At 45.5% G+C, this 18099-nt stretch overlaps 1 protein-coding gene and 1 long non-coding RNA gene across 7 annotated transcripts in view; one reads left to right on the top strand and one right to left on the bottom strand.

The window, feature by feature from the left end:
- LDLRAD3 (low density lipoprotein receptor class A domain containing 3) overlaps positions 1-18099 on the bottom strand; it is a 287680-nt gene that overhangs the window by 80887 nt on the left and 188694 nt on the right. The gene's annotated exons all lie outside the window — the stretch shown is intronic.
- Positions 215-5711, top strand: LOC129136415 (uncharacterized). 2 transcript variants are annotated; one of them, XR_008538021.2, is made up of 3 exons: positions 225-436; positions 1250-1336; positions 5500-5711. It is a non-coding gene; the product is annotated as an uncharacterized LOC129136415 (long non-coding RNA). The 2 variants fall into 2 exon arrangements; XR_010147160.1 differs by lacking the exon at positions 5500-5711 and having other exon boundaries at positions 215-436; positions 1250-3568.

The following is an 18099-nucleotide window of genomic DNA, read 5'->3' as shown; positions in this document are numbered from 1 at the left end:
TAGGGCTGAGATTATCTATATGAAGGTCTTGGCACAGTGGCCAGCAGTGCCTCTCTTCTGTATTCGATGTAAATGGCACCCCCTGAAGTTTTGCGATGTGCACCCCTGGCCCATCTTACTACACAATACTGTGTATTGTGTAGTAAGTGCTCAATACACAGTAGCTGCTATTATGACTGTCTCTAATGTTACCATGTGGGTACATCAGAGCTGGGATAGAATTCAGGTCATTCCCAGATATGAGCATGATTCACTGAAACAGCACCATGTGAATTACAATTTGAACAATTGGAAACCTCTGGCCTGGCTAGACTGGTGAGGGCATTCTAGACAGACAGAAAAGTGTGCCTGAAAGGTGGGAAACCAAGGATTGTGCAGAGGTGCCTATGGGTGCATGTGGTGAACAGATCAGACCTCGGAGAACCTTCCATGTCCAGTAAGAGATTCAGCTTTATGCTACTGGCAATGAGGGGCTATTGTGTGTTTGAGCACAGACAGCAAGACAAGCAGGACTGGGCTTTCAGTCACAAGGACTGGAGGTCAGGAAGGCTCATTAGAAAGCTACTGCAAAAGCAGGAGGTAGAGAGAAGGCCAGAATTTGGGCATGGGCATTCAGCTTCAACAAGGGATCTTTCTTTCTTTCTTTCCTTTTTAATTTTTTATTTATTTATTTTTTTGAAACAGAGTCTTGCTCTGTTGCCCAGGCTGGAGTGCAGTGGCTCAATCTTGGCTCACTGCAAGCTCTGCCTCCTGGGTTCACACCATTCTCCTGCCTCAGCCTCCCAAGTAGCTGGGACTACGGGCGCCCGCCACCACGCCCGGCTAATTTTTTTTGTATTTTTAGTAGAGATGGGGTTTCACTGTGTTAGCCAGGATGGTCTTGCCTTTTTTATTTTTTTTTAAAGAGACAAGGTCTCGCTCTACCACCCACGCTGGAGTGCACTGGTACAATTATAACACACGGCAGCCTGGGACTCCTGGGTGCAAGTGATCCTCCCACCTCAGCCTCCTGGGTAGCTGGGACTACAGGCGTGTGGTACCATGCCTGGCTAATTTTTAATTTTTTTGTAGAGATGAGGTCTCACTTTGTTGCCCTGGCTGTTCTCAAACTCCTGGCCCCAAGTGATCCTGCTGCCTCAGCCTCCCAAAGTGTTGAGATTACACGTGTGAGCCACTGTGCCTGCCTTCAACAGGGAATCTTTAAAGAGTAATATTCATGCCTCATTTATTGAACAAATATTGTTCTCAGTTCTCAGATACCGGTGTCCAAGACAGACACAGCCAGTAGGAGGCAACACGGTTCTTCCCTAGAGATGGGACACCACACAGTCCCCAGGTAAACGATACCCCCTGCAGCCTGGTGGATAGTTCAAGAAAGCTGTTTTGGGGAATGAAAAAGGACACCCCACCTTCCACCTCATCCTACCACACTCCCTATTCCACCGTTCACGCCTGCCCTGGCCTGGTGAATGCCAAAGCAATGCTGTAAGAGAGACCCAGGGCTTTAGCCCTCAATTCAGCCACATTCATGAGTCATGAGTCATGAGGAACATGAGTCATGAGGAACAGTCATGAGGAACACATTCATGAGTCATGAGGAACAGACGCCGAACCTCAATGGGGCCCCAAGTCAGCAAGGGATGCACCTGCCCCAGCACTTCTGGAAGCTCTGGCACTGTGTTCAGTGCCCTCATACCCTGGTCACCAAGCCCCAGGAGATGGTTTTCTACCCAATTACCAACTAAGACAAACGTGGCAGGACACTACAGCGCTGGGAGCCACAGACCCTGGCCACCAGCCCAGAAGCAGACTCGCAGCTCTGACATTTTCAACAGGTAGATAGGAGCAGCGAACAGATTCAAACTCCCTCTCATCCTCATCTCTCACCAGCTGGACGACATTGCTGTGCAGGGACAGCGTCTCAGACATAGACAGTGCTTCTTGAATCATTTGTCTTTCTGGGGCCTTCCAAGTTGGGTTATTTTGTCCTATCCTTTCTAGTGACTGCATACTGATACTTTCCCCTTTTTCTCTTGCTTCCTGCCAACTTAACTTTATCCAGGATGGTCTTTGCATTTGTTGTGCCCCCAACTCTCCAACCGCTATTCTTTTGTAGATTTTTTGGACAGATTTCATTTTACCTTCCGCACAGGCATCTGACCATCCCCTGACGTCTGATGTCTTCTCCCCTCCCAGGCCTGAGTGCCTGATCATTCCCTCAAGAATCTTGCAGAAAGGCCATCTTCCCTGGCTACTCCCAAATGGAGTTCAAAGCTCCCCTTTTCTGCTACCTTGGTACTCAACAGAACTCATCATGTGGGCAAGAGTCTGTCCCTCTTCTTAGATAAGGAGTTTCCAGACGCTGTGGCCAGGTCTTCTCTCTTCATCATCCCAGTGTGCGACATGGGGCCTGGTTCATCATACGTATCAACACAGTTGGCTAAATGGATGGATGCACAAGGTAGACTGAATGAAGGACCATTTCACTAACTTCATTTGTCTCTCCTAGAGCAGCTGCCACCACCATCTGTTACAAAACCTTCAAACTGAAATGTTACTTCAATTCCTTTCCAACACTTTCTGCCTACCCAAGCCAGGGGATGCCTCCTTCACAGAGCTGGTCATCTGTGGGTAGCAGAAGATAAGTGAATGCACCATGTCCCTCAGACCTTTGAAGATACAGCTTGGGGGTCTTGCTGGGGTAAAGTGGTCCTGGCTCCATTCCCTGGCTGCTTCATGTTCCCAAGGGTCATACAAAGACCCAGAGTCTGAGACTGCAGAAAACCCCAAGACGGCCCTATCTCCTTCTCCTTGGCTGTCACTCAGATTCCCACCTAAACCTCCTCCAACTCCATGACTCTAAACACAGGATAGACTGAAGCATTCTCTTCTAGTTCTACTGGTAAATATAACTGTCAGAAGATTTTTCCAAAAGCAGGCAGTGAGAGAAAAATCATAAAGGCAGCAAAGTCCTCGTTAGGGAATAGAAAAGTTGGATTTGTCACCAAATGAACCAAGATTCCCCTACAGTCACCCCAGAAAATACAGCCTGAGTGTATCGAGATAGTCATCTGAGCACTCGCAGATGTCTCCTTCCCGCTTCCAGACCCCTAAAGTGACAGGGCAGGGGTTAAAACACAAAGATCACAGGGTTGAGAACCAAGGAGAGGACCATCACTGGGCTCCTTTTCTAAAATCCCTATGCTAGATATATAACATTTATTTAATAAGAAAAACAGAAACAATGAAAACAATCTGGCCAGGTGTGGTGGCTCACGCCTGTAATCCCAGCATTTTGGGAGGCCGAGGTGGGCAGATCACTGAGGTCAGGAGTTCAAGACCAGCCTGGCCAACATGGTGAAACCCCGTCTCTACTAACAATACAACCATTAGCCGAGGCTGGTGGTGGGTGCCCATAATCTCAGCTACTCGGAAGGCTGAGGCAGGAGAATTGCTTAAACGTGGGAGGTGGAGGTTGCAGTGAGCCAGGATCACACCACTGCACTCCAGCCTGGGCAACACAGTGAAACTCTGTCTCAAAAAAAATAAAAATAAAAATAAAAAACAACTAATGGAAAAAAGGAAAAGAAATAAAGGCCCAGGCAATAAAGACTCAAGCTGGTGGCTCACCCTTGTAATACCACAGGGCATATGCAAAGTCAGGTATTGCTTTGCAGTGATGTAAGAGGTCAGAATCACAGGAGTCTGGCAACTGCAGTGTCAGATACATCATACCACAGCCCCATGAGGAGATATTCTGAAACACTGATTGTTTTAGGAATTGTTAATAACTTGAGAATGTGTACATGATACTATGTGTAGGGGGTTGAACTGTGTCCCTCAAAAGTTACGTCCACGTTCTAACCCCTGGTGCCTGTGAATATGACTTTATTTGGAAAATGGGGTCTCTGCAGCTGTAATTGAGTTAAGGAACTTTAGATGAGATCATCTTGCATTTAGACTTGACCCTAAGTCCAATGACTGGTGTCCTTTTAAAAGTAAATAGAGGGGCCGGGTGTGGTGGCTCATGCCTGTAATCCCAGCACTTTGGGAGGCCCAGGCGGGTGGATCACAAAGTCAGGAGATTGAGACCATCCTGGCTAACATGGTGAAATCCTGTCTCTACTAAAAATACAAAAAAATTAGCTGGGTGTGGTGGTGGGTGCCTGTAGTCCCAGCTACTAGGGAGGCTGAGGCAGGAGAATGGCATGAACCTGGGAGGCGGAGCTTGCAGTGAGCCGAGATCTGCCACTGCACTCCAGCCTGGATGACAGAGCAAGACTCCGTCTCAAAAAAAAAAAAAAAAAAAAAAAAAAAAGTAAATATGGGGGCCAGGCATGGTGGCTCACACCTGTAATCCAGCACTTTGGGGGCCAAGGTGGGTGGGTCACTCGAGGTTAGGAGTTGGAGACCAGCCTGACCAACACGGTGAAACCCTGTCTCTACTAAAAATACAAAAATTAGCCGCACGTGGCAGTATGCATCTGTAGTCTCAGCTATTCAGGAGGCTGAGGAGAGAGAATCACTTGAAGCTGGGAGGCGGAGGTTGCAGTGAGCCAAAACCACGCCACTGTACTCCAGCCTGGGTGACAGAGCAAGATTCCATCTCAATCAATCAATAAAATAAAATAAAATAAGATAAGATAAAATAAAATAAAATAAAGTAGAGGGAAATTTGGGACACAGAGACAAGAAATCTTGGGACTCCGGGGAGAATGCCAGGTGAAGACGGAAGCAGAGATTGCAGGGATGCGTCTACAAGCCAAGAAATGCCAAGGATTGCTGGAAGCTGCCAGAACCTAGGAGAAAGGTATGCAGTGAATTTTCCCTCAGGGTCCACAGAAGGAACAAACCCTGCTGATGCCTTGATTTGGACTTCTCTTCTGAACTGTACGAGAATAACTGTCTGTTTTTTTAAGCCACCAAATCTGTAGTAATTTATGCAGCCTGAGGAAACCAATATACAATATACTATGATATGTAGAAGCAGCTTATATAGCTCTTTACAGGATAATTTCAATTATATGGTATGAAAAGGATGGACAATGGGTGTATATTACTCCTATAAAGAGAGAAAAGGTTATGAGAAACATACAAAAAGTTTGCCATCTCTTATCACTGATGGATTATCTAAAAGCAAAGCCTTGCTGCCATGTAGCAGTTCTTACTTTCATCGGACATTTGATATTCAAAATAATCCAGGGAGGTAAGTGCACAGGGGTACATTATTCTGATTTTATGGGTGACAACTTGAGTTGGAGTGTGATCAGGAGGCTGAGCAGTGACCGAGTCTGAAAAAGAATTTAGGTCTTGGTGCTTCTCACCAGCACCCATTCATTTGGCTATCTACCTGGTGTTATGGGCTGAATTTTGTTCTCTCCTAAATTCCTGTGTTGAAGTCCTAACCTCCAACACTTTAGAATGCGACTGCATTTGGAGGCAAGGTCTTTCAAGAAGTGATTAAGCTAAAATGAGGTTTTTGTTTTGTTTTGTTTGTAGGGTGGGCTCTAATCTAATGTGAAGACATAGCAAGGAGATGCCATCTACAAGCCAAAAAAAAGGGGTGCTGGGAGAAACCAGACCTGCTGACACCTTGTGCTTGGACTTCCGGCCTCCAGAACAGTGAGCAGATGCATTTCTGTTGTTAAAGCCACCCAGTCTGTGGTATTTTGTTAGCAGCCACAGCCAACTAATACACTTAGGAAGGCTGGAACACACAGTCTCCATACCTGTTTCTCTTTTTCCTGTGGCATTCTCCCTGGGCTCAAACAGGAAGTGGGAAAATACATAATTTCCAGGTACAGGATCCTCCTGCCCAATGAGGTTATTTCTGAGCTAACAACAGCCAAGACTTTTGGCAAGTCTATTTTTGGAAGAAGGTCCGCCCTGAACCGTGGAGAAAGAGAGTGGTCAAAGCCACATTCACCTGATGTGCCAGCTTCTTCTGGTTTCTCATTCAAGGCCACCACGGGAAAGAGGTAGAGGACGCCAGGCCTTGGGTTTCCTTTCTGGCCAGGGAGTTCTTTGTGACTTTTAAGCGGGGGAAGCAAGGCTGCGGGAGACAGCGCGTTGTGCCTGGGGAACAGGTTCACAGGCTCACAGAGAGAATTGGGTTCAGATACTGGTTCTGATCACTCCTAGGTGACCCCAGGCAAAATGCTTTCCCAGACTGAGACTCAATGTCCTCATCTGTAAAGTGAAGTTAACCCCACCCGCCTCACTGGTGAATATGCATCTGCAATGTTAAGCACTTAGCGTAGTGCCTACCACACAGTACGTGTTTAATCAATGTTTGTTATGTATATTAATGAAAAGGTTCACCAATTTGGCTCCTTTTTCAACTGTACCTAAATCTCATTGGGGTGGTTTGCCTCTTTTCCCCTGGGTTCCATGAGCCTGGGAGCTGGATTTTTGTGTGACTGCACAGTGCTTTCAGATTTCCAATTGTTTTTTCCTTCAATATTTAAAAATCAAGAGCTTTCACACAGAAATTCCTCTGGCTCCTTTAGATAACCTGGAAGAGGTAGTAATGCAGAAAGCGCCCTCCTGCTTGGCAATGCCTGGCTGCAGCTGGGTTGGGGGCTTCCCTTTGGTGTGGCACGTGCCCTCCAATGAGTGTGAGTCTCACTTCACCGGCTGCACCGGGTGCACCGCTGCCCCTCCCACCTGGCTTCTTTTAGACGTTTGTGCTTAAGACTAAGTGCAGGAAGCGGGGGCGGGAACCAGACAGTGGGTTCAGCATGCACTATGGATCAAGTAACCGAATCCTCCTGCACTCAGACTAAAGGGCTAAGAGGTGCTGAAGGTTGAGGACATCCAGACTTCATAAGGAGCCAGGTTTAAGGCTGGTAGGTGAACAGTTGTCCTAGTAAGAATTCAACCTCAGAATTTCACCAGCAGCTGCTAAACGGAATATGATGACAAATCACAAACACACAGCAGAACTACAGAGTAGGAACAAACAGGCACATGGATATTCTTGTGTCTATGTCTTCTTCAGCTCACTTAATACAGCTGGCATGTGTGAATGAGGGAGACTGCAGTCTACCCTTTCATCAGAGTAAAACCATCAGAGAGGTCAGAAACTAAGGAGTGACTCTAGTGTGTCACTGCATTCAAAGTGTCCCAAATGGAGGTCCACAGAGGCTGCTAAGGATGGGCACCATCTGTCTGGAAACCCCAGCCATGGCTGGATGGCTTCCCCAAAGGTGAAGAAGGGGGAGGCGACTGGAAGCAAGCAATAGTGGTTTATTTTTCCTTAGAAAATGGAACAAGTTAGCCTGCACATCCTGTCTGAGATTCAGGGAAAGGTCCCAATTGTATGGTTAAGGAAAAAAAAGAAAACAACCTCTGATACTGCAATTTCACAGAGCAGATCGATATTGCAGCTTAAATGGGAATTTATTGCCTTCAGAAATGCAGATGAGGCTGTGCACTGTGTTTTAGCCTGCCTTCCACCCAACTATTCTGCTGACTTCCTGTGACCCTCACTGCTCCAGCCAGCTACCTCTTCAGGTAACGGAGAGTGCTCCATTCAGAGCCTGCTTGTCTGCTCGCGCCAGGGGCACCTGGCTCACTCCACATGTTGCCATAGAAACTACTTATTTGAACATGCCCTTCATCTATATGGGTTAGCCTACATCCCTTCTTCACCCATCCCTGTCTCCCTTTACTGACTGATTCCCTACTCCCACCCCCACCAAATTCTCCTATTCTGGCTACTGCCTAGACCAACGACCCAGTAAGCATGTACTAAAGTTGATCAGATGCACTACAAGATCAAACCCCAGACCTCAGGACAGGGCTGGGGCTGTGGGTTTCCATTCAGGCAGCTGTCTCCGTTTTCCTGGAGGGATGCATCCGCTTCCACATCCTCCCCAGCCTTCCAAGACGCACATAAAAATTCGATCCCTGCTTTCTCTTTACTTTTATCTCTGCTGTGTGCTCTGGGGAGTTTTTACAAAACAAACGAACATGAACTTCAAGGTATGGAGAGTGTAAATCACTGCAAACTCTCCCAAGCCTCCAAATGCTACAAAGCTACTTAGCCAAGGACCAAAGAAAAACTCGATAGGTGATTATTCTTATTAAATAAACATTATCCTGCCTTTGCATTGCTTCCTAGTTGACAGAGCATTTTCACATATATTACTGCCATCGAATCCCCATGACAGCCCATACAGGAAGCAGGGCTAGTACCACACATATCTCCATTTTGGATGGAACCATTTTTTAAAATACAGACACACACACACACACACCCCCACACACAGAGAGAGAGAGAGAAAGCTCAACAGCACCCAGAATTAAAACCAGCTAGGATTTTGTCACATTTCCATTAATTATTTTTCATATTAATAGTACCTTTCGGGTAAGGCAAAGAAGGATGCTTTATCTACTTCAATTGCATTGCCTGCTCACCCCTCGTGCTCCTAGGTAATTATTTTCTTCAGTTTGTTTTGCAACCTGAAAGTCTATTTTTAATACTTACATAGACACATTTCTATCTATGATAAATAAATAATATTGGTTTCCGTATGCTTTTAAAGTGTACACAAGGTCAGGCACGGTGGCTCACATCTGTAATCCCAGCACTTAGGGAGGCCGAAGTGGGCAGATCGCTCGATCCCAGGAGTTCAGGACCAGCCTGGGCAACATGGAGAGACCCCGTCTCTACAAAAAGTTAGCTGGGCATGGTGGCGCACACCTGTAGTCCCAGCTACTCAGGAGACTGAGGTGGGAGGATCGCTTGAGCCCGGGAAGTAGAGGCTGCAGTGAACCGTGATAGTGCCACTACACCCTAGCCTGGGTGACATAGTGAAACCCTGTCTCAAAAATGGATGTGCTGCATGGTATTCCATCACAGGATTTGTCAAATCCCCTACAGACAGGCATTTAGATGGTTTGTTAATTTTTCATCATTACCAACAATGAGGATACGAATGAGCGTATGCGCATCCTCTTCTACACAGGCCAAGGTATTCTCTGGTGTGAGAAGGGTCCTGCCATTTTGGTTTACTTTGCCCTGCCTACTAGAAGAAGTGCACATCCCCTCATAGGCTCATGGTTCACCAGATTTCCCCTTCTGCAAACTGCCCAGGTAAGTCTTCGTTAAGAACAAACATGCCACATTCAGAGGTAACAAACACAGCTTTCCAAGACAAAACAAATCATTTCCCTTGTCCTGCTCATCACTGCTGACTGTTCTTTTCACGGCTGCCAGAAGGAATATTTACTTTTCCCTAGCATGGTGCTTAGCCCAATAAGAGATATGTCATTTTCCAGAGCATCTCCAAGCATGTCAGGCTGACCTATTCTTGACTCAGCCTTCAGGGCTGCCACAGAAGAACCAATCAGTGCCCAGCTCTACACCCACAGCACATTCACTTCGGCTGGATTCCTGCTGCCAAGCCTTCCAGGGGAAGAGAGGTTGCCCCCTATTCTTTCCATACTAGGTTCTTCCCAACATCCATTCTCAAAGGGCACTCCCACGCTATCCCTTCACCCTCGTCTCCTGGAGATAATTTAAACACAGGCCACAGACAGACAGAGACACCAACTGCCTTCTTGCTGCCCTCCCGAAACTGGCAGGGTTTGGTGGTTTATGGGAAAGCGCACAGGTTTGGATTCATCAGCTGTGTGACTACGGGTAAGTTACTTACCCGCTCTGAGCCTCAGATATCTTTCCTGTTAAGATGAGGGTTGTTGTAACAATTAGAGAAAATATACACGAAGCGACTGAAAAATATCAGGCACTCAATTCATGGCAACCAACAGCAAGCCAGGAGGCTCTTGTTAAAAATCAATACAGCAAACAAGGATCTGCTCTGTGGAGACAGAGAAGTTACAATGTGGTCCCAACTCTTTAACAGTGAGACCTGAATGGGGAGACAAAATGAAGACACACACAGACCAAAGTTGGGATCATCTATAATTGACGGATGAATTATGTGGACTGGAACTGAAGTCTTCATGGAGAAGGCAGGATGTTAAGTTGGGTCTGCCCCCACTCCCAGGGGACATTTGGCAAGGTCTTAGAGACACTGTTAGTTGTCACAACTTAGGGACCAGGGGTGCTACTAGTATCTAATGGATAGACCTCAGAGATGCTGGCTAACATTCTATAATGCAACAAAGAGTTTGCCAGTCCAAAAGACCAGCAGTATCAAGCTAAAGGAACCCTGAGTAGGGCCACAAAGAGAGAAGAGCATTCCAGGCAGGCTGGCAGCACAGGGACAGCAGGGAGTAGAAGTGAGAGCTGCATTTTCCTGAGATTATAAGGACATTTATCTGGCTTAAGCCAAGGCCACCAGCTAGGGCATAATGGGTGGGAGAGGAAAGGGTAGGCAAGGTGTGTATAGGTAAACAGTCAGGTTCCCTATTACATAGGGATTACATATTACCCTATTACTGTGCTCTCTGCACAGGCAGGACTCACAGAATCAGAGAAGGTTAACTAGAAAACACCATCCAGACCAAGGGTCTTAAACTTTCTACCACCACAAATCTTCACTGTCCACCTACCCCTCAAACCCCCCAAGCATCACATGTTCTGACAACTGCCATCTTCTAAACCAGAGGCATTTTCCAAGTAAGATGTGTAAGGGCAGCTTGGTAGCAAAATCTGTCACCAAAATGCAGCTATTAAATACTAATTAATATGATTCCCATTTTTTACTAATCATAAACAAATGTCACTGCCAAACCAAGCCTCTGACCACCATGAGATAATGGGTGTTGCTATGAAGTTGGAGTGAGTCCAGTCAAAGGCAAAGACATCAGGCACTTCTAATTAATACTGAAAATAGTCTGAGAGCCACCTCCACCAATATGTTTGTCAAGACCTTACTTTGGGACTCTTTGATTTGGTCAAACTACTTTATTGCACAAAAGATAAAAGAGATTATCAATAAAAACGAACTGATCTATTCCCGCATCATGTGCCAGGCACTGTGCTAGGCACGACACACATTATCTCATTTAATCCTCCCAACCACACAAGGAAGTAGGTACTATTAGCAGTCCCATTTACTTGCCTTTCAGAAATGTTATGGTCACAAAGTTAAGAAAGGTGAGAGTCAGGATTTGAACCAGATCTCTCTGAATCCAGAGCCCATGTTCTTGCCCACAAGGCAATGGATGGTTCCCTTGCAGAGGACAGCCTGCTGGTGTCACTGCCAGCCTTGGACCCAACTCCCTGATCTTCAAGCACTCAGGGTGATGCACCTCAAATGCAACAGATTAAAGGGCCCCTGAGTTACGTATGGCCCAGTAAATTCCACCCTTAAGAGGTGGTTTGACTTTTAAAAAAACTGAACACTTTCCTCTTATCTCATGTTAAAAAATAATGAGCACAGCTGAACTAGAGACGTCTGTGAATACAGACAAAACAGTTACCCATCACAGAAGCAAATAAATATGTAAATGGTTACCCATTCCTCTGCTCACTCTGCCTTCATCTCTGCAGCAGGGAAGAGCGGCAGCAACGGCGTTTTTCAAGAAGTGGTTTAGGATTATGTGGTGGAATTACTATTTATCTATTCAAAATATAAGGCTTGCTAATTAGGTCATAATGGTACTCATCTATCATGTGATTTTGGAGCATATACTGTATTGATCTACAATGTTGTCCACGGGCACAATGTGCTTATTAATACCAGCTTAGCTGTGCCGAGCTGTTCTCATGAAACTTCAACCTCCTGGAAACCAATTTAAGTCATCCAGGCTGACTGCAGATGAGTGGCATGTTGCTATTACACTGTTTCCATTAGGGCTGCTAGACTTGAATGCTTCACCTTCAGAATCTTTCCCCTGGATTTTGTCCAGAGTTCCCAAATTGCAGAGGATCTGCTAATTCTGATGAGAGGTTACAGATAAAATGAACTCATGAGATTATGTCATTAGAAGTTGGTTGGGTAAAAACTGAACTTGTAGGTATGTGAATTGAGCCCTACATCTGAAAAGGTGTTCAGGCAGGCAAAGGATATTAAATGTTCTGGCTACCCCAGCAGGTGTCAGAGATGTCCCTTATTTACATACACAAACAGTGACAGAATGGTCCCATCACAAATCCATTTCCTGGTCAACCTCAGTTCAGGTTGCTGGCCAGTGACAAATGAGGCTTAGCATGGCTGAGTTATGTTCCATGGACCTCTTCCTAATATCTATGCTGAATTCTGGCCCTGCCAGAATTTGCTAGTTGTAGGGCTTTGGGTAACTGTGTTAGGCTGTTCTTGCATTGCTATAAAGAAATACCTGAGTCTGGGTAATTTATAAACAAGAGGTTTAGGCTGGGTGCGGTGGCTCACGCCTGTAATCCCAGCACTTTGGGAGGCTGAGGCAGGTGGATCACTCGAGGCCAGGAGTTTGAGACCCACTTGGCCAACATGGCAAAACCCTGCCTCTACTAAAAATACAAAAATTAGCCAGCTGTGGTGGCACACACCTGTAATCCCAGCTACTCAGGAGGCTGAGGCACAAGAATTGCTTGAACTCAGGAGACAGGGGTAACCGTGAGCTAAGATCGCGCCACTGTACTCCAGCCTGGGTGACTAAGACTCTGTCTCAAAAAAAAAAAAAAAAAAGAGCATTAGTTGGCTCACAGTTCTGCAGGCTTTACAAGAGGCATGGTGCAGGCATCTACTCAGCTTCTGGGTGGGCCTCAGGAAACTTTCCATCATGGCAGAAGGTGAAGGAGGAGCAGGCATGTCACATGGTGAAAGCAGAAGCAAGTAGGAGAGAGTCTGGCAGGAGGTGCCACACACTTTTAAACAACCATATCTCAAGAGAACTCACTATCATAGAGACAGCACCAAGCCATGAAGGATCCGCCCCCATGATCCAAACACCTCCCACCAGGCCCCACCTCCAGCACTGGGGATTACAATTCAACATGAGATTTGGGCAGGGACAAATAACCAAACTGTATCAGTAACTTACTTTACTTCTCTGTACACTGGCCTCAATTGTGAAATAGGAAAAACAGGATCTACCTTGTGGGGTTGTTGTGAAGTCTACCTAAGACAGTGTATATGAAACGTCTGGTGCACAGTGGGCACTCAGGCTTTTATGCCTCAACTTAATCCTTCTGAGATAGGCCAGCATGCCCCCTGCAGCACACATTCATGAAGGCCAATCGGCATAGAGCACAGGACTCAGTGTACACAGATTCATGTGCACAGATGAACTGGGTTATATAGAAGGAATATCTTATCCTGAAGGAATGATGCTAGCAGGTCCTTCAGAGCTAGAGTGTTGGTAGTGTTGATCCACGAGATGTAACTCCAAGAAATAATTCCTTGGTTGGGTACTTTTGGAAAATGCCAGATACTGTATCTCCCACTTAGGGATTTATTTTTTCTTCTTCTTTTTTTGAGATGGAGTCTCACTCTGTTGCCTGGGCTGGAGTGCAGTGGCGCTATCTCGGCTCACTGCAACCTCCGCCTCCCGGGTTCAAACGATTCTCCTGCCTCAGCCTCCTGAGTAGCTGGGATTACAGGTGTGCACCACCACACCCAACTAATTTTTGGATTTTTAGTAGAGACGGTGTTTCACCATGTTGGCCAGGCTGGTGTTGAACTCCTGGCCTCAAGTGATCCGCCCACCTTGGCTTTCCAAAGTGCTGGGGTTACAGCGTGAGCCACCGTGCCCAACCCCACTTATGGATTTCTAAAGCATCCAAGACTTGTAGTAGTTCCAAAACAAAGAAATCTGTTTGACTTCATTTTACCTGGGGTTTTTCATACTTTTTAAATCACTGTTTTGGGAGATGGGTAGGTGATGCCATGAAGGAGTTTATCATTTTAAACACTCAGGATAATGAGAAGACTCAGAATGGGAACAGAAGGCAGGAAGAAGGAAAGCAAGGTCAGAATTGTTGCCACCCCTCAAGGCTTAGGGGCCAGAAATAACAACTCTCCAGAATCTTCCCAAACCCCAGCCATGGGGAAAGGGCAAAAAGCCAGCAATCAATCTTTCAAGAATCAAAATGCACAGAACTGGAATGCAGAGGCACGACTTTTCCCAGACATTTCCCTGGACTTCTGGCTTTGATCTGAAAGACCAGAGACAAGCCACAGCAAAACTCTGTGCTTATTAAACCGTGTGTTTAAATGATTTATATAGAAAAGTTGAGAGGCTGCATCTCCAGGCTGAGTCAAAAGAAGGTGGAAGCTCAGTTATCCCAAGTATCCACCAAACATCACTCTTCTTTTGCTGCAGCTACAACAGTGAGGAAGAGGAGGGAAAGAGAGAGGGGAAACAGGGAAAATGGAGAAAAGAAGGGTGCTGAGAGTGGAGAACTGGGGACATAAGAGTAACCAGGAGAGAAACCTAGAGGCAGGGGAGCTGGAAGAAGTCATTAGTGTTTCACCCCCTTTAATACCCTCATGGTACCAGGCAGATGATACCTCCTGGTCCCCAGAGAGCCGGCAGCACCCACCACCAACTTGCCAATTCTGAGCTATTCTTCCTGCTGCAGATCAAAAGACAGACTTCCCAGCAAGAGGGGAGGTTCTCAAAAGCAAGTTAAACATAACTGCAACTGAATGAGCCCAAGAGGGAATGAATGATTCCATTTCTCAATGAGGTCCGTAACAGATGCCCAATGTGGCTGCAGCTACCTTCAGCTGAAAGGCTGGGCTCAGGCTTGCAAAAACTACACTGCTGCCTTCTCCATGAGATGTGAAGGGGGCCTACAAGAGTTCCCTTGAACAAAAATGCCATATCTCATTTCCCACACACCACTGTTAAGATGATATGTAAAATTCCCTCTCAAAGCTTGAGAGCTCTGGATGAAGAAACCACTTCCTTCAGACATGCAAATGCTGCAGACCCTATGGAGTGAGAATCTATGATTAAGCAGCCTAAGACATGACAGGAAAAATAAGATTAGGAAAACTCGATTTTTACAGGAACTGATAAAAGTGCTTATTAATATCATTAGTGCTTATTAATACCTAATGACAACAGACACTGCATATTAAGGAGACTATCAGTAACACTTTACACATCTTAAAATTGCAATCATTAGGAGTGTACAATGCATTTCAATGTATCCCCCTGCTTTCTGGAAGCTTCTCGGGATCTCCCTCTTCAGTTTCCATAAGATGCTGATGTTATGATTTTTGCCTTGTAGGAGGTAACATGCAGACAAACAAGATTTTTTCCCCAGTGTCTGGTTGCCCATCCAAATGTCTGATGTCCTTCTAATTTTATCTCCATTCCTGTTATACTTGATCCAAAATTATCTGGGTTGCTATGCATGCATGTGTGTGTATGTGTGTGTATACATACATGTTATATATATATACTTGGAAATCTGAAAGAGGGAAGAAGGAACAAAGCCAGATTTTCTCAGCTTTCAGTTCTTTCAACTAGAACAGACATTTAAGAACCCACACCCAAGCAGAACTGGACCATTTTATCCTTCGATGTAGAAAATGGGCCGGGCGTGGTGGCTCATGCCTGTAATACCAACACTTTGGGAGGCTGAGGCAGGCGGATCACAAGGTCAGGAGATCAAGACCATCCTGGCTAACACGGTGAAACCCTGTTTCTACTAAAAATACAAAAACAAAATTAGCCAGGCGTGGTGGCAGGCGCCTGTGGTCCCAGCTACTCGGGAGGCTGAGGCAGGAGAATGGCGTGAACCCAGGAGGCGGAGCTTGCAGTGAGCAGAGACACAGCCTAGGTGACAGAGCAAGACTCCGTCTCAAAAAAAAAAAAAAAGAAAGAAAAGAAAAAGAAAACGGACTTGGGCTGGGCATGGTGGCTCATGCCTGTAATCCTAGCACTTTGGGAGGCTGAGGCAGGAGGACTGCTTCAGCCCAGGAGTTTGAGACCAACCTGGAAAACAGAGCAAGACCTTGTCTCAGTTTTTTCCAAAAGAAAAGAAAATGGACTCAGGCTGGGCATGATGGCTGACACCTGTAATCCCAGCATTCTGGGAGGCTGAGACAGGAGGACTGCTTGAGCCCAGGAGTTCGAGACCAACCTGGACAACATAGCAAGGCCCCATCTCAACTGAAAAAAAAAAAAAAGAAAAAAGAAAATGGACAAATGGACTTGGCCTTCTTAGGCCATAAGGAAGATGAATCATCACTGCAGGAGATGCCAGAAAATGCAAAAGGAGAGCTAAGTAAGTTTAAGTTTCCAGATAAAAGGTAAACAAAGGTAAAATTTAATGAGCACATACCATGGGCCAAACACTAGACAAGATGCTGTTTTAATCAGTATCTCATTTATCCTCTCAAAATAAAAACCCCAAAACACTATAAAACTCATTCTATTATCCCCAAAAGGGGGGAACTGAGGCTGGGGAGAGGAAGTCACTTGCCCAGGGTCACGTGGCTGGGAAGCCACAGAGCTGAGGACCAAACTCAAACCTGCTGACTAACGTGGTGCTCTTCCCTCTGTATACACAGCCCCGCATGAGTACGTTACTTATGAGTGCGTTAAAACAAGCCAAAAACCCCACATGGGCTTAAACCGCTGCATTCACTTGACAAGCACTATGTAAGGTCCTCTCCTATCGGGACTGTAAGGTGCTCAAAAGTGATGTATGGATAGGAAGAAAAAACACAACATCACCTGAAACCCGAATTAAAAATCCATGTGCTTCTGAGTCCTGAACAATTTCTCTATCACAAAATGTTTACTGCGGCTTTGTGACCTTTGACAAACCACCCAACCTTTGTGTGCCCCAGTTTTCTCATCTATAAAACGGGGAAATAATGACACCTACTCCTTCTGGGTTGTTGTGTGATTTAACAAATTTTAAATATAAAGCACTAAGAACAGTGTTGGGCACACAGTCAACACTGTGTAAGTTTAGCCACGCTGCATTACTGCTCTTATTAGATAATCACACATCATTGAAGCATGTGTACACACACACACAGTCACACGTTTTCTTTTTCTCTTCTCTCACACAAAAACGGGTTATTGAGACACATTTTCCAACAAGAGACAGTGGACTTGGCAAAGGAGCCTCTTAATGCAGCCTCCTTTATTTTCCGTCTTCCACTCTCCTTTATAAATAGGTTTGGCAAACTGATGCTTAATAGCTTAATATCGGGTTCATATTAATCTCACCCTGTCTGAACTTCAAAGGGACACACTGTTCTGACTGCTAATGAAATGAATTTTAGTTGTAAGTTTCCAAGGGATCAGAGCTGGAAAAAAAAAAAAAATCCCAGCTGATTTAAAAAGACAAACATCTCCTTGGTGCTCTTTTAAAGCTATTTGGGTTTTACAGAGCCATCGCCCCAAGCAGGGGAAATCCAACAGCCTTAGCCTGGCCAGCACAAGGTCCCACAGACGCTAGATGGCACTAGAACATGCTCGAAACAAAGACCACCCAACACCTAAGCTCCTCTGGTCCTTTGCCCAGCCCACCCCAGGCCCCAGGTGGGTTCAATGAGGCAAGATGTGTGATATAGACTATACAAACTGGAATAAACCATGCAAATGTTAGAAACTATAAATAGGAGTCAAGGAAGCAATATTACATGCTTGGACAAAATACACCCAGGTATTCTTTTCTGGATTTCAAAAGGCAAATCATCACAATAATTCAGTACTTAATGCTACTGAGCCATACACTTAAAAATGGCTAAGACAGTAGGTTTTCTGTTATGTATATTTCACCATAATTTTTTTTAAAAGGCAAAGCATCCCCAATAATAGGAATAGTATAGTGTTTTCATTCCTAAGAAATAAATACAATAATGTAGTCAGTTACCATCTCTTACTCTGGTATAATGTATTCTAGCCCCAAAGCAACAAAAAAGTAGTTATTTTACAAACTGGCTCGTTCCAGGACACTGCCAGGCAGCTCATACCTCTGTTCATTTCGAAAACCTCACTTTATATAAATACCAACCTCCCTATCCTTGAGAAGGCTCCGAAGCAGGTTATTCACATAGAGAGAAAGCTCTTATGCCCCAAACCAGCTTTGAGATGCGTCTGCTGCTGCCTCGAGCCTCACCATCTCCAATTCATTTGTGTGGAAAGGCAAGACAGCTCGTTTAAGCACAGATTACTGGTGGTGGGGTGACAGCTGGGAGAACAGGGAAAGCCTCTCAAGGCATGAGCCTT

The sequence above is a fragment of the Pan troglodytes genome, chromosome 9, assembly GCF_028858775.2.
Source record: "Pan troglodytes isolate AG18354 chromosome 9, NHGRI_mPanTro3-v2.0_pri, whole genome shotgun sequence".
Lineage (NCBI taxonomy): Eukaryota > Metazoa > Chordata > Mammalia > Primates > Hominidae > Pan > Pan troglodytes.
Note: the sequence above shows the minus strand (reverse complement) of the source record. Positions and strands in the feature narration are given on the sequence as shown.